This window comes from Leucoraja erinacea, chromosome 6 (genome assembly GCF_028641065.1).
Source record: "Leucoraja erinacea ecotype New England chromosome 6, Leri_hhj_1, whole genome shotgun sequence".
In the NCBI taxonomy this organism is placed as follows: Eukaryota; Metazoa; Chordata; class Chondrichthyes; order Rajiformes; family Rajidae; genus Leucoraja; species Leucoraja erinaceus.
The window spans coordinates 81748122-81761347 of NC_073382.1; positions in this window are offsets into that span (position 1 = coordinate 81748122).

A 13226-nucleotide genomic window follows, 5' to 3' on the forward strand; every position below is an offset into this window, starting at 1 on the left:
AGGTATCCCACGCCAGGGGGCCACATGAGTGGCACGGGTGGGGGACATTTTTTGTGGAAATGTAAATGTCAGATGGAATTTTCGCACTGTGTAAACATTGTATATATTTATTACTTGGACAGGGGCCACAGAGTGGCACGGGTGGGGGACTGTTTGGTGAAATTTGACAAATGTAAAAAAATTGTACTGGAAAAACTTGTATAGTCTCCGAAAATGTCGGATGAATTTTGTTTGTTTGAATGGTTCAGGAATTGTATATATTTATCAATTGAATAAAGTCTATTTTGAAATTTAAAAAAATAATCCCCCCCATTTCAGGGCACCATAATGTTTGAGACACATGGCTTCACAGGTGTTTGTAGTTGCTCAGGTGTGTTTAAATGCCTCCTCAATGCAAATATAAGTAAGCTCTCAGCAACTAGTCTTTCCTCCAGTCTTTCCATCACCTTTGGAAACTTTTATTGCTGTTTATCAACATGACGACCAAAGTTGTGCCAATTAAAGTCAAAGAAGCCATTATGAGACTGAGAAACAAGAATGAAACTGTTAACCCTAACCCATACAGCTAAAGCAACAAAGGAGTTTTTCAAAGCTAAATAATGCTCAATTCTTTAGTGGCCAAATCAATCACCCGATCTGAACCCAATTGAGCTTGCCTTTTATATGCTGAAGAGAAAACTGAAGGGGACAAGCCCCCAAAAGAAGCATAAGCTAAAGATGACAACAATACAGGCCTGGCAGAGCATCACCAGAGAAGACACCCAGCAACTGGTGATGTCCATGAATCGCAGACTTCAAACAGACATTGCATGCAAAGGATATGCAACAAAATACTAAACATGACATTGCCGTGTCCCAAACATTATGGTGCCCTGAAATGGGGGGGACTATGTACAAACACCGCTGTAATTTCTACATGGTGTAACCAAAATGTATAAAAATGGCCTTTAATGAAATCTGACAATGTGTACTTTAACCACGTGATTTTTTCTATTACAAAATTGAAATTGTGGAGTACAGAGGCAAATAAATAAATGATGGGTCTTTGTCCCAAACATTATAGAGGGCACTGTAAGTAAGTAAGTAAGTAAGTTTTATTTATATAGCACGCTTTTAAGTCAACTCGCATTGACACCAAAGTGCTTTACATAAATTAAATAATAAGTTCCATTACAAACCATAGAAAAAGGTTTAAAAAAAAAATGAATAAAATGGACACATCGCATTATAGAGTTCAACACAAACGTCCCCCCACAGCAGAATCAAAACTTTCCACTGTGGGGAAAGGCACCAGAAAGTTAAGTCCTCTTCCTCTGTGAAACACCCGAGGTCGGGGCCCATTTGTGGCCTTGCAGCCAGTCCGATGATTTTCAGGGCCCTCTTGCCGTGAAGTTGGAACTTTGGCGTCGGATGAAACATTCCTCAGCGGCTTGGAAAAGTCTGGAGCGGCTGCCTCCTCCCCAGAGACCGGGGCACTCGTAGCCGTCAGGCCGCGCCGGTTGGAGCTCCGACCCCGGCAAACTCGATCCCAGGCTCCGCGGCGCTCCAAATCCAGCGCCGCCCGTGGCCGGACGCCTGCAGCCACAGCTCCGCGATGTTGGGATCGACGGCCACAGCGCTCCGGAGCTTACCGCACGGCGACCCAGTAAGGCATCGCCCGCTCCGTGTTGGTATCCCAGCGCTGCGCCACCGCCGCCGAAGCTGTAGTCCCGGCCGGTCCCGACAGGAAACGCTGCTCCATTCTCGATGGTAGGCCGCGAGGACGGGGCGAAGAAGCAGCTCGGAGGGATGCTGCCTCTCCGACCAGGTAGGGGACTAAGAAATAAAGTTTCCCCCTTCCCCACCCCCACCCCCCACATAGAAGACCTCCACTAACATTTTTTAACAGGACTTAAAATAAAATAAAATTAAAAAAAGGTGTAGAGACGGACTGCGGGCAGGCTGCCATACACAGACGGCGCCCACTCCCGCACATCCGCCATCTGATAGGCAAGTTGATTCGTGCTCTGCAATGCAAGCACTGCAGAGTATCCGTTTCCTTGCTTGGTTTTACTTCCTCATTGTGTATTTGTGGAGCTCGGGAACTTGCAAAGTCTTGGCAGCCGCCCTGTATCACTCCACCAATAGTTGACTCTGCATCACGTTCACAGACTACTGTGGGCTGGTCGGAAGCCATTTAAATATTCATTGAGGACCTCGCCCATCTCCTGAGGCTCCTCACATGGAAATCAATGTGATATTTGAGAGGCACTTTACATAACATAGGCTTGTGGTGCAGGGGGAAAGATTGAATAACAATCTGAGAAAACGTATTAACACGAAGGGTGGTGGATGTCTGGAACAAGCTGGCAAAGGAGTTAGTTGAGGCTGGGACTATCCCAACGTTTAAGAAACAGTTAGACAGGTACATGGATAGGATAAGTTTGGAGAGATGTGGGCCAAATGCAGGCAGGTGGGACTAGTGTAGCTGGGACATGTTTGGCCGAAGGGCCTATTTCCATGCTGTATGTCAAGTCAAGTCAACTTTATTTGTCACATACAGGATGTGCAGTGAAATGAAAGTGACAATGCCTGCGGATTGTGCAAAACAACAGAACAGAATAGAACAGAATCAGTATTTATATATTTGAAAACAAAAGACACAACAGTAAATGAGTCCCTGGTGAGATTATAGTTTACAGTCCCGATGGCCTGTGGGAAGAAACTCTGTCTCATCCTCTCTGTTTTCACATCGTGACAGCGGAGGCGTTTGCCTGACCGTAGCAGCTGGAACAGTCCGTTGCTGGGGTGGTAGGGGTCCCCCATAATGTTGCTGGCTCTGGATCTGCACCTCCTGGTGTATAGGTCCTCAGATTAAGATTCAGATTCAGATTCAATTTTAATTGTCAGTGTACAGTACAGACACAACGAAATGCATTTAGCATCTCCCTTGAAGAGCGACATAGCAAACGATTTGAATTTAAAAAAAAAATAATAAGTGTCCGGGGGGGGGGGGGTGATTGGCAGTCACCGAGGTACGTTGTTTAGTAGAGTGACAGCCGCGGGAAAGAAGCTGTTCCTCGACCTGCTGGTTCGGCAACGGAGAGACCTGTAGCGCCTCCCGGATGGTAGGAGGGTAAACAGTCCATGGTTGGGGTGAGAGCAGTCCTTGGCGATGCTGAGCGCCCTCCGCAGACAGCGCTTGCTTTGGACAGACTCAATGGAGGGGAGCGTGGAACCGGTGATGCGTTGGGCAATTTTCACCACCCTCTGCAATGCCTTCCGGTCGGAGACAGAGCAGTTGCCATACCATACTGTGATGCAGTTGGTAAGGATGCTCTCGATGGTGCAGCGGTAGAAGTTCACCAGGATCTGAGGAGACAGATGGACCTTCTTCAGTCTCCTCAGGAAGAAGAGACGCTGATGAGCCTTCTTGATCAGAGTAGAGGTATTGTGGGTCCAAGAGAGGTCATCGGAGATGTTGACTCCCAGGAACCTGAAGCTAGAAACACGTTCCACCTCCGTCCCGTTAATGTGGATGGGGGTGTGCGTGCCGCCTCTGGACTTCCTGAAGTCTACAATGAGCTCCTTGCTACAATGAGTCCTGCAGGGGGATGAGTGTAGTTCCCATAGTGCGTTAGGCCGAACGCACTACTCTGCAGAGCCTTCCTGTCTTGGGCAGAGCTGTTCCCAAACCAGATCGAGATGATCGAGATTAAATACCTATTTAAAACAAAATCTCTGCCAAAACTATCATGCTGTTTTCGCTCCTCTGGTTTGCTTGCATCTACTGCATACCTGTACTCTAGGGGTTTGCAAGATCCTACCTGTATGTTCCTGACCCACACGCTGTTCAGAGCCTCAATACTTGGAAGACTAAAACGCCTTTCTCACGGGGCGACTTGACGCAAGAGTTAACCAGAGTTGAACATCGTGGGAACCTCTTGCGATAACCGTTTGGCATTCGTGGACCACCGTGGCGCTAACGGCAGGTACTCGTGTAACTTGGTGACTCGGGAGAAAATTCAAACAAGCTTGAATTTCTCCAAGAGTGACTTGTACACTTGTGGTTGAACATTGCAACATTATATGGACGTAGTGGCCAGTGCGATATCCGTACTGACTCTTGCATGTACCGTGGGAACTCCTGCGAACGGTGAACCCGGAAGCTGGACAGAGGGGACAGAAGGTGAGTAGAAATTGTCTTCTGTGGGATTGAATTTAAAAAATAAAGATTTGCATCCGCATATGGACATCAACTTATTCATGAGTTATGAGATTTAAGAAAATAACTATAATCTTTAAAAGGGACTTTACTGAAAGGTCCCGCATTTTTATGGTCCGTGAGAAATTTTTCACATGTACTTCTTTGAGAGATACAGCTCGGAGTCCTCGCCGACCAGCGATCGATGCCTTTCCGAAGCAGGGTCCGGAACGCTACCAATCAACGTTCTCCAGAGACCCGTGTAAAGGAGTGAACTGCACGTGCTGGTTTAAAACGAAGACAGACACAAAAAGCTGGAGTAACTCAGCGAGTCAAGCAACATCTCTGGAGAAAGATAGGTGATGTTTCGGGACGAGACACATCTTCAGACTCAATTCCGATTAGGATGTCTGAAGAAAGGTTCCGATTCGAATCGCCACGTATTTCTCCAGAGATGCTGCCTGACACGCTGACTTACTCCAGCTTTTTATGTTTTTCTTCCCAGATCTGACTTACCTGCTGAGTTACACCAACATTTTGTGTCCTTTTGTGCGTATTAACCAGCATCTGCAGTTCCTTTAGACATTACCTAACTTCAGATTTTAGAGATATAGCGCGGAAACAGGCCCTTCGGCCCACCGAGTCCGCGCCGACCACCTATTCTTATACACTCCAGGGACAATTTTACAATGTTACCGAAGCCGATTAACTTACAAACCTGTAATCTCTGGAGTGTGAGAGGAAACCGGTGCACCCATGGTCAGGATCGAACCCCGGTCTCTGGGGCTGTGAGGCAGCAACTCTACCACTGTGCCGCATGTAGTCAGATTTAATAAATTGCTGGTGTTGCTTCCAAAGACAGAGGCACTTATAATATTAGATCAGAATTGCATCTTTCCGCTAATAGAGTCAATTATTACTCAATTAATAATAGAATCAATTATTGTTGGTGACATTTCACCTACGAATATCAGACTATTTTCGCAGAGGTAAGGGCCAATTAGGCATAGCAAAAGGTATGAACACTTTTAAACATTTTTTCCCGACTATTTTGTCAAATGCAAATACAGGGAGAATGATCAAAGTGCTCACATGGCTCACTCTGTTAGAAGCGTTCGGAGTTTAAATGTTCCGTGTATTCCTTCTTAAAGTATAATTTTTTGTGTGGCCAGGGGTGCGATTGAGAACAGCTGGGAAAGGGCGGAGGGGGCGTCATGAATAACAGCGTTTCCCTGGCCATATTATGGCCCATTCCCCAACCGTAACATTAATCAAGCTCTGTCTAACTCCGCCTTCACACCATCCCCCTGTGACATGGGTTAGTCATCGCTGGGCGGGCTGTGGGCCGAATGGCCTGCCAACGGGAGTCAGAGACTTGACACTGAGATCCATTGTGCAGGAAGGAACTGCGGATGCTGGTTTTTACCGAAGATAGACACAAACGCCACCTGTTCATTTTCTCCAGAGATGTTGCCTGACCCATTGAGTTACTCCAACATTTTGTGTCTGTGTTCACTATGAACATTGAATTATTTAATTTTAGGTAACTTACACTCTCTCTCTCTCCCTCGCCCACTCCCTCCTGCCCCCTCCCCCATGCAGTAAATGTTGGTTAACCAGTCCAAGGTTTGCAACGCTGGTTCCCTCTTGGGATCACACTATCCCTAGCCAACAATTGGCCTATCAGGGAACCAAATATAGACATAAAGTGCTGGAGTGACTCAGTGGGTCAGGCAGCATCTCTGGAGGAAAGGGTTAGGCGACATTTCGGGTCGGAACCCCTCTTCAAAATACCCTGCTGAGGTCATCTGTTGTTGGCCCTGATTTGTCCCGGTCTTTTCTTGCTTCCAGTTACCCCCTACAATCATCTCGAAGAAGGGTCCCGACCAAAAATGGAATCTATTCCTTTTCTCCAGAGATGCTGCTTGGCCCGCTGAGTTACTCCAGCATTTTGTGTCTAACTTGCTGATTCAGACAGTTTTTGATTATCAAGGATTCTGCGCTGACTCTTTACTCTGAAACACACGTTGGAAATTTAAACTTGGGCGCAACTAACATCGTCTTACTACCGTGGGAACTCTTTAACTCAGCGGGCAGGCAGCAGTTAATTGTTGCTCCCTTCAGTTTCCCAGGGGCCCGGGACGGGACTGGAGTTGGGAGGGAAAGGTGGGGGAGTCGAGGGAGAGGAGGGGGAGACAGATGGGTCTTCATTTACTGGCGGCGGGTGTCTGTCACTGAAACAGGCAGGTGAGATTTCACATCCACCTTGTGTGTGCCTCTCTCTCCCTCCCTCCCTCTCACACAGTGTTAAACAGTGTTTAATTTAATTTGTTCATGATATATGTATTTTTATTTCTATTTGCTTGTTGTTATTTGTACTGCACACTGAATGGACACTGGTTGAGCAACGTTTTTTTGTTTCCTCTGGGTATGTGAGTACTCAGGAAATAACAATAAAGATATACTGATATACGGATACTGATACTGATACACAGGCTGAGAGACTCTGCCTCTGTGAGTGTACGTCTCTTTCTCCCCCTCTCCCACACACAGTTAGGAAGTTTGGCGTGTTTCCAATGACTTACAGTGCATCTGTAGGAATTTGTGTCCTATCTGGATGGTTTGGCAACAGCTCTGCCTAACACTGCAAGAAATTTCAGAGCTGTGGATGTAGCCCAGACCATCACAGACCAGACTCCCTTCTTCCTTCCTCCCCCACCCATCAACTCCATCTACAGTTCACAGGGAAAGCAACCAACATAATCAAGGGTCAACCAGTGCTGGAGTAACTTAGCGAGTCTCCATTTTATCATCCTTTTTATCTTCGTCTACCCATTCCACAATCCAATCCCTTTCCCAAATGGGTGACATTTCCCAAACGTCACCCATTCCTTCCCTGTAGAGATGCTGTCTGTCCCGCTGAGTTGCTCCAGCATTTTGTGTCTATCTTCTCCTTCCCTTAGTCCTCTGCCCAATGCCCTTGACACAAAGCCAACCAATCCTTTGATCACTCATTGTTTCTGTTCAAGTTAGACCTTCCCGCTCGAACAAACTAAAAGACCACCTCTGAATCAAGGACAGGCAAGGCAGGAAGATGGTAAAAAGAATAATATTTATGTAACCTAGTTAGATAACAGAAACTTAACACAATAGACAATAGGTGCAGGAGTAGGCCATTCGGCCCGTCGAGCCAGCACCACCATTCAATGTGATCATGGCTGATCATCCACAATCAGTACCCTGTTCCTGCCTTCTCCCCATATCCCCTGACTCCGCTATCTTTAAGAGCCCTATCTAGCTCTCTCTTGAAAGTATCCAGAGAACCGGTCTCCACTGCCCTCTGAGGCAGAGATTCCACACTCACAACTCTGTGTGAAAAAGTGTTTCCTTGACTCCGTTCTGCAATCCCTTGTGAACAAAACAGCCCTTTACTGTTCCTTTGCCAACTCCACTTGTCCGATTCGGTTAGCATATGATGAGAGTTTGTCAACACTGGGCCTGTACTCGCTGGAGTTTAGAAGAATGAGATACCTGATCAAAAGCTGTCCAGGGTCTGAGCTCCCCAGGGGAACGTGGGTGAAGCTCAACAGACTTGGTACTGGAGTTGGGCGTTTCAATGCCAGCGTGTGGAGATGGGGGCTCCTCCACCAGAGCCCAGCCTGTGAATGTGGAGCAGAACAACGGCCAGCCAACCATGTCATCTCTGTGTTTAAGAAGGGTTTCGGCCCGAAACGTTGCCTATTTCCTTTGCTCCATAGATGCTGCTGCACCCGCTGAGTTTCTCCTGCTTTTTTGTGTACCTTCCATGTCATCTCTGGGTGCCCGCTCTACCACCCACCAAACGGAGATGTGTCAGGGCCTGGCAGACAATTGACACCAACAGACACAACAACCTGGCTGCTCAACACCCGGCTTGAGATCTAACTATTCCTTTGGTTTATGTTTCATTCGCAAGAAGAAGAAGAATGAGGGGGGACCACATTGAAACATACAGGATAGTGAATGACCTGGATGGAGTGGATGAGGGGAGGATGTTTCCACTAGTGGGAGAGTCTAGGACTACAGGTCACAGCCTCAGAATTAAAGGATGTTCTTTTAGGTGAGGAGGAATTTCTGTACTCAGAGTGGTGAATGTGTGGAATTCATTGTCACAGAAGGCTGTGGAGGCCAAGTTAGTGGATATATTTAAGGCAGAGATAGATAGATTCTTGATTAAAACGGGTGTCAGGTTATCTGGAGAAAGCACGAGAATGGGGTTAGGAGGGAGAGATAGATCAACCATGATTGAATGGCGAAGTAGACTTGATGGGCCGAATGGCCTAATTGTTCGCCTATCATTTGAATCCCCCTCATTCTCTTATCATTTGGATCCATGTACATGGACAGGACAAGTTTGGAGGGATATGGTCCAAATACGGGCAGGTGGGACTAGTGTAGCTGGGACATGGCCAGTGTGGGCTAGTTGGGCCGAAGGGCCTGTTTCCACACTGTATCACTCTGACTCAATGATTTGCTTGGCTTTGACATGCCCTCGCCCTCTTCCAGCTTTCATCTCCACCGGTCTGGAGAGTGAGAATGGATACGTTTATTGTCCAAGTATTCACATACAAGGAATTTGCCTTGGTGCTCCCCCCACAAGTGACAACATGACATACAGTGACAGTTAAGAATGACGCATAAAACATTAGACATTAATAATAAAAATGCTGGCTCTTCACCAGTAGGGTGAATACTGGGAGGGCAATAAACCTAAAATGCTGGCTCTTCACCAGTAACTTTGTTTCACCCTTGATTATATTAGACATAGACATAATAGAAAATAGGTGCAGGAGGAGGCCATTCGGCCCTTCGAGCCAGCACCGCCATTGTGATCATGGCTGATCGTCCCCTATCAATAACCCGTGCCTGCCTTCTCCCCATATCCCTTGATTCCACTAGCCCCTAGAGCTCTATCTAACTCTCTCTTAAATCCATCCAGTGATTTGGTCTCCATTGCCCTCTGTGGCAGGGAATTCCATAAATTCAGATTCAGATTCAGATTCAACTTTAATTGTCATGATCAGTGTACAGTACAGATACAACGAAATGCAGTTAGCATCTCCCTGGAAGAGCGACGTAGAATATGATTTCAATAAATAAATCTATTTACATGCATACAGTCATAGTGTTTTTCCTGTGGGAGGAGTGTCCGGGGTGGCGGGGTGGGGTGGGGGTGATTGGCAGTCACCGAGGTACATTGTTGAGTAGTGTGAATAACAATTCACAACGCTCTGGGTGAAAACGTTTTTTTCTCACCTCAGACTTAAATGACCTCCCCTTTATTCTAAGACTGTGGCCCCTGGTTCTGGACTCGCCCAACATGGGAACATTTTTCCTGCATCTAGCTTGTCCAGTGCTTTTATAATTTTATATGTTTCTATAAGATCCCCCTATATTTGCTGCTCTCCTGAAGCAGCATGAAGTGTGATAATAATGATAATAATACATTTTATTTATGGGCGCCTTTCAAGAGTCTCAAGGACACCTTACAAATATTTAGCAGGTAGAGGAAAAGCATGTAAGGGGAATGAAATAAATGGTAGAGACATGACTAGTACACAGAGTAAAGACAGAATACAATTCAAAACACAATATGAGGAAATTAATGCACAGATGAAAAAGGAGGGGGACGCGGGGCTAAGGATAGGCAGAGGTGAAGAGATGGGTCTTGAGGCGGGACTGGAAGATGCAGTTAATGAGCGGGAGTCTGGTCTGTGGGTGGTGGACTGGGCTACATCCACAGCTGTCTGCAATTTATTGTGGTTATCAGCAGAGTAGTTGGCAAATCAATCTATGGTGCAACCTGTCAGGATGCTTTTTAACTGTGCATCTGCAGAAATTGGTCACAGTTGTTGCAGAAATTCTGAACCTCCAGAACTTAACAGTTTCCACAAATCGCAGTTTGCTTTGTCAACAGCTCTGCCCAAGACTGCATGGAATTATCTATCTATCTATTTATTTGTCAAATTAATTAATTATTTATTTCCGAACAGAATAAAAAGCAAGTGTGAAACAGCATACAAAAAACAAAAAAACAAAACAAGAATATGTATAAAGTGTCATGAACAATATCTATAAATAAATGAAATCGTATGTCTCCGAAAAGGAGCAGGAAGAAGCCAAAGCTTATTCATTCCCACCCCTTATTCAACTGCTTGTAATTATCTGATACAAATTTAGCAGCTATATGTACACCATATGTACGCCAGCAGCTATATGTACACCAAATTATTTACATTTGTACACTAATCAAGTATTTACAAAGCCATACAAAAAAAAGAGAGAAAAAAAGAAAAAAGAAAAGAAAAACCCCTCATATACTATAAAGTATCTCTTACTCATATATACCAACCCATCACCCTATAATCACCCTTCCCAATACAAACTATAGATTGAGGTTGGACAAGCTAGGGCTTTATTCCTTGGAAAACAGGGGACTGACGGCTAATCAATATGAAATCATGAGGGGAATAGTTTTTGTAACCCAGAGTAAAGGAATCGAGAACCAGGAACCTGAGCCACAAGGTTTTCACTTCTTCTTGCGTATGGCGTGCACAGCCTAAAGTTGTAGGGCAACTTGTTCTATTTGATCTTATTTGATTGTGCACGCCAGGTTGATTGCATTCTTCGAACCAGGGCGGGTTACGTGAAGGTTGCAATCTTCCCACCCCAAGGTCTTCACTCATGGAATAGGATCGCAGAGGAGGCAGACAAAAATGCTGGAGGAACTCAGCGGGTGAGGCAGCATCTATGGAGCGAAGGAATAGGTGGCGTTTCGGGTCTCAACCCGAAACGTCACCTATTCCTTCGCTCCATTGATGCTGCCTCACCCGCTGAGTTTCTCCAGCATTCTTGTCTACCTTTGATTTTTTTTCCAGCAGCTGCAGTTCTTTCTTAAACAGGTAGTGAGGCAGATACAATAACATTTGAAATACCTTTGGACAGGTACGTATATAGGCAAGGTTTTGAGTGATATGGACAAACTGCAGGCACATGGAACTAGCTCAGATGTGATATATAATGCAAAGGAACTGCAGAATCTGGTTTATAGAAATTAGGTGCAGGAGTCGGCCATTCAGCCCTTCGAGCCTGCACCGTCATTCAATATGATCATGGCTGATTATCCAACTCAGTATCCCGTACTTGCATTCTCTCCATACCCCCTGATCCCTTTAGCCACAAGGGCCACATCTAACTCCCTCTTAAATATAGCCAATTAACTGGCCTCAACTACATTCTGTGGCAGAGAATTCCACAGATTCACCACTCTCTGTGTGAAAATACTTCCAAAGGTGGACACAAAACTGAGCAGGACAGGCAGTGTCCTTGAAAAAGAATGGATATAATTTTCTCCAGTGATGCTGCCTGACCTGAGCCGCTGCAGCATTTAATGTTTATCTTTAGATGAGGTGTCTTGGTTGACATGGATGAGTTGGACTGAAGGACCTGTTTCTGTGCTGTATAACTGACAGTGAGATGATCATGAATTCTGATAAATAGATAGACAGTTCAAGTAGATACAGCATTAAGGAACGCTGGAGTAACTCAGTGGGACAGGCAGCATCTCTGGAGGACATTGATAGGTCATCTTGTTCTTGCATATGGGGTGCACAGCCTAAAGTTGTAGACACCAAAACACTGCATCTGTTTGTTTGTGCATGTCGGGTCGATTGCATTAGTCGAAACGGGGTGGACCACGTGACGTCAAGTTTATTTGTCACATACACATACGAGATGTGCAGTGAAATGAAAAGTGGCAATGCTCGCGAATTGTGCAAAAAAAACACAACAAACAAACTACAAACAGAATGGAACAGAATCACAGATTCACACATTACATAATTGTGGGAGGGAGGGAAGAAAAAGGGAAAAAACAGCAATTTTAAAAAGACACCACACAACAGTAAAATGGTACAGTAAAGTTAGTCCCTGGAGAGATAGAAACACAGAAACACAGAAACATAGAGAATTCCACAGATTCACCACTGTCTGTGTGAAAAATGTTTTCCTCATCTCGGTCCTAAAAGATTTCACCCTTATCCTTAAACTGTGACCCCTTGTCCTGGACTTCCACAAAATCGCGAACAATCTTCCTGCATCTAGCCTGTCCAACCCATTAAGAATTTTGTAAGTTTCTATAAGATCCCCCCTCAATCTTCTAAATTCTAGCGAGTACAACCCAAGTCTATCTAGTCTTTCTTCATATGAAAGTCCTGCCATCCCAGGAATCAATCTGCTGAATCTTCTCTATGGCATTTCCTCAGATTAGGAGACCAAAATGTGTGTGTGTGTGTGTGTGTGTGTGTGTGTGTGTGTGTGTGTGTGTGTGTGTGTGTGTGTGTGTGTGTGTGTGTGTGTGTGTGTGTGTGTGTGTGTGTGTGTGTGTGTGTGTGTGTGTGTGTGTGTGTGTGTATATATGTGTGTGTGTGTGTATGTATGTGTGTGTGTGTGTGTGTGTGTGTGTGTATATGTGTGTGTGTGTGTGTATGTGTGTGTGTATGTGTGCGCGTGTGTATGTATGTAGCTGTAGCTGTAGCTGGATCCGCGGCCTCGGGCCCAGGCCTCTACTCCCCCGCTGCCCCACAGGCGCCCGCAGCCGCCCTCACCTGCCACGGCCACTTACGTAAGAATGCTGTTCATCGATTACAGCTCAGCATTCAACACCATTATACCATCAAAACTGATCACCAAACTCGGTAACCTGGGCATCGACCCCTCCCTCTGCAACTGGATACTGGACTTTCTAACCAACAGACCCCAGTCTGTGAGGTTAGACAAGCTCACCTCTTCAACCCTCACCTGACCACCTGGCGTTCCACAGGGCTGTGTGCTGAGCCCCCTCCTCTACTCCCTCTTCACCTATGACTGCACACCTGTACATGGTACTAACACCATCATCAAGTATGCAGATGATACAACGGTGATTGGCCTCATCAGCAACAACGATGAGCTGGCCTACAGGGAGGAGGTCCAGCACTTAGCAGCATGGTGCGCTGACAACAAC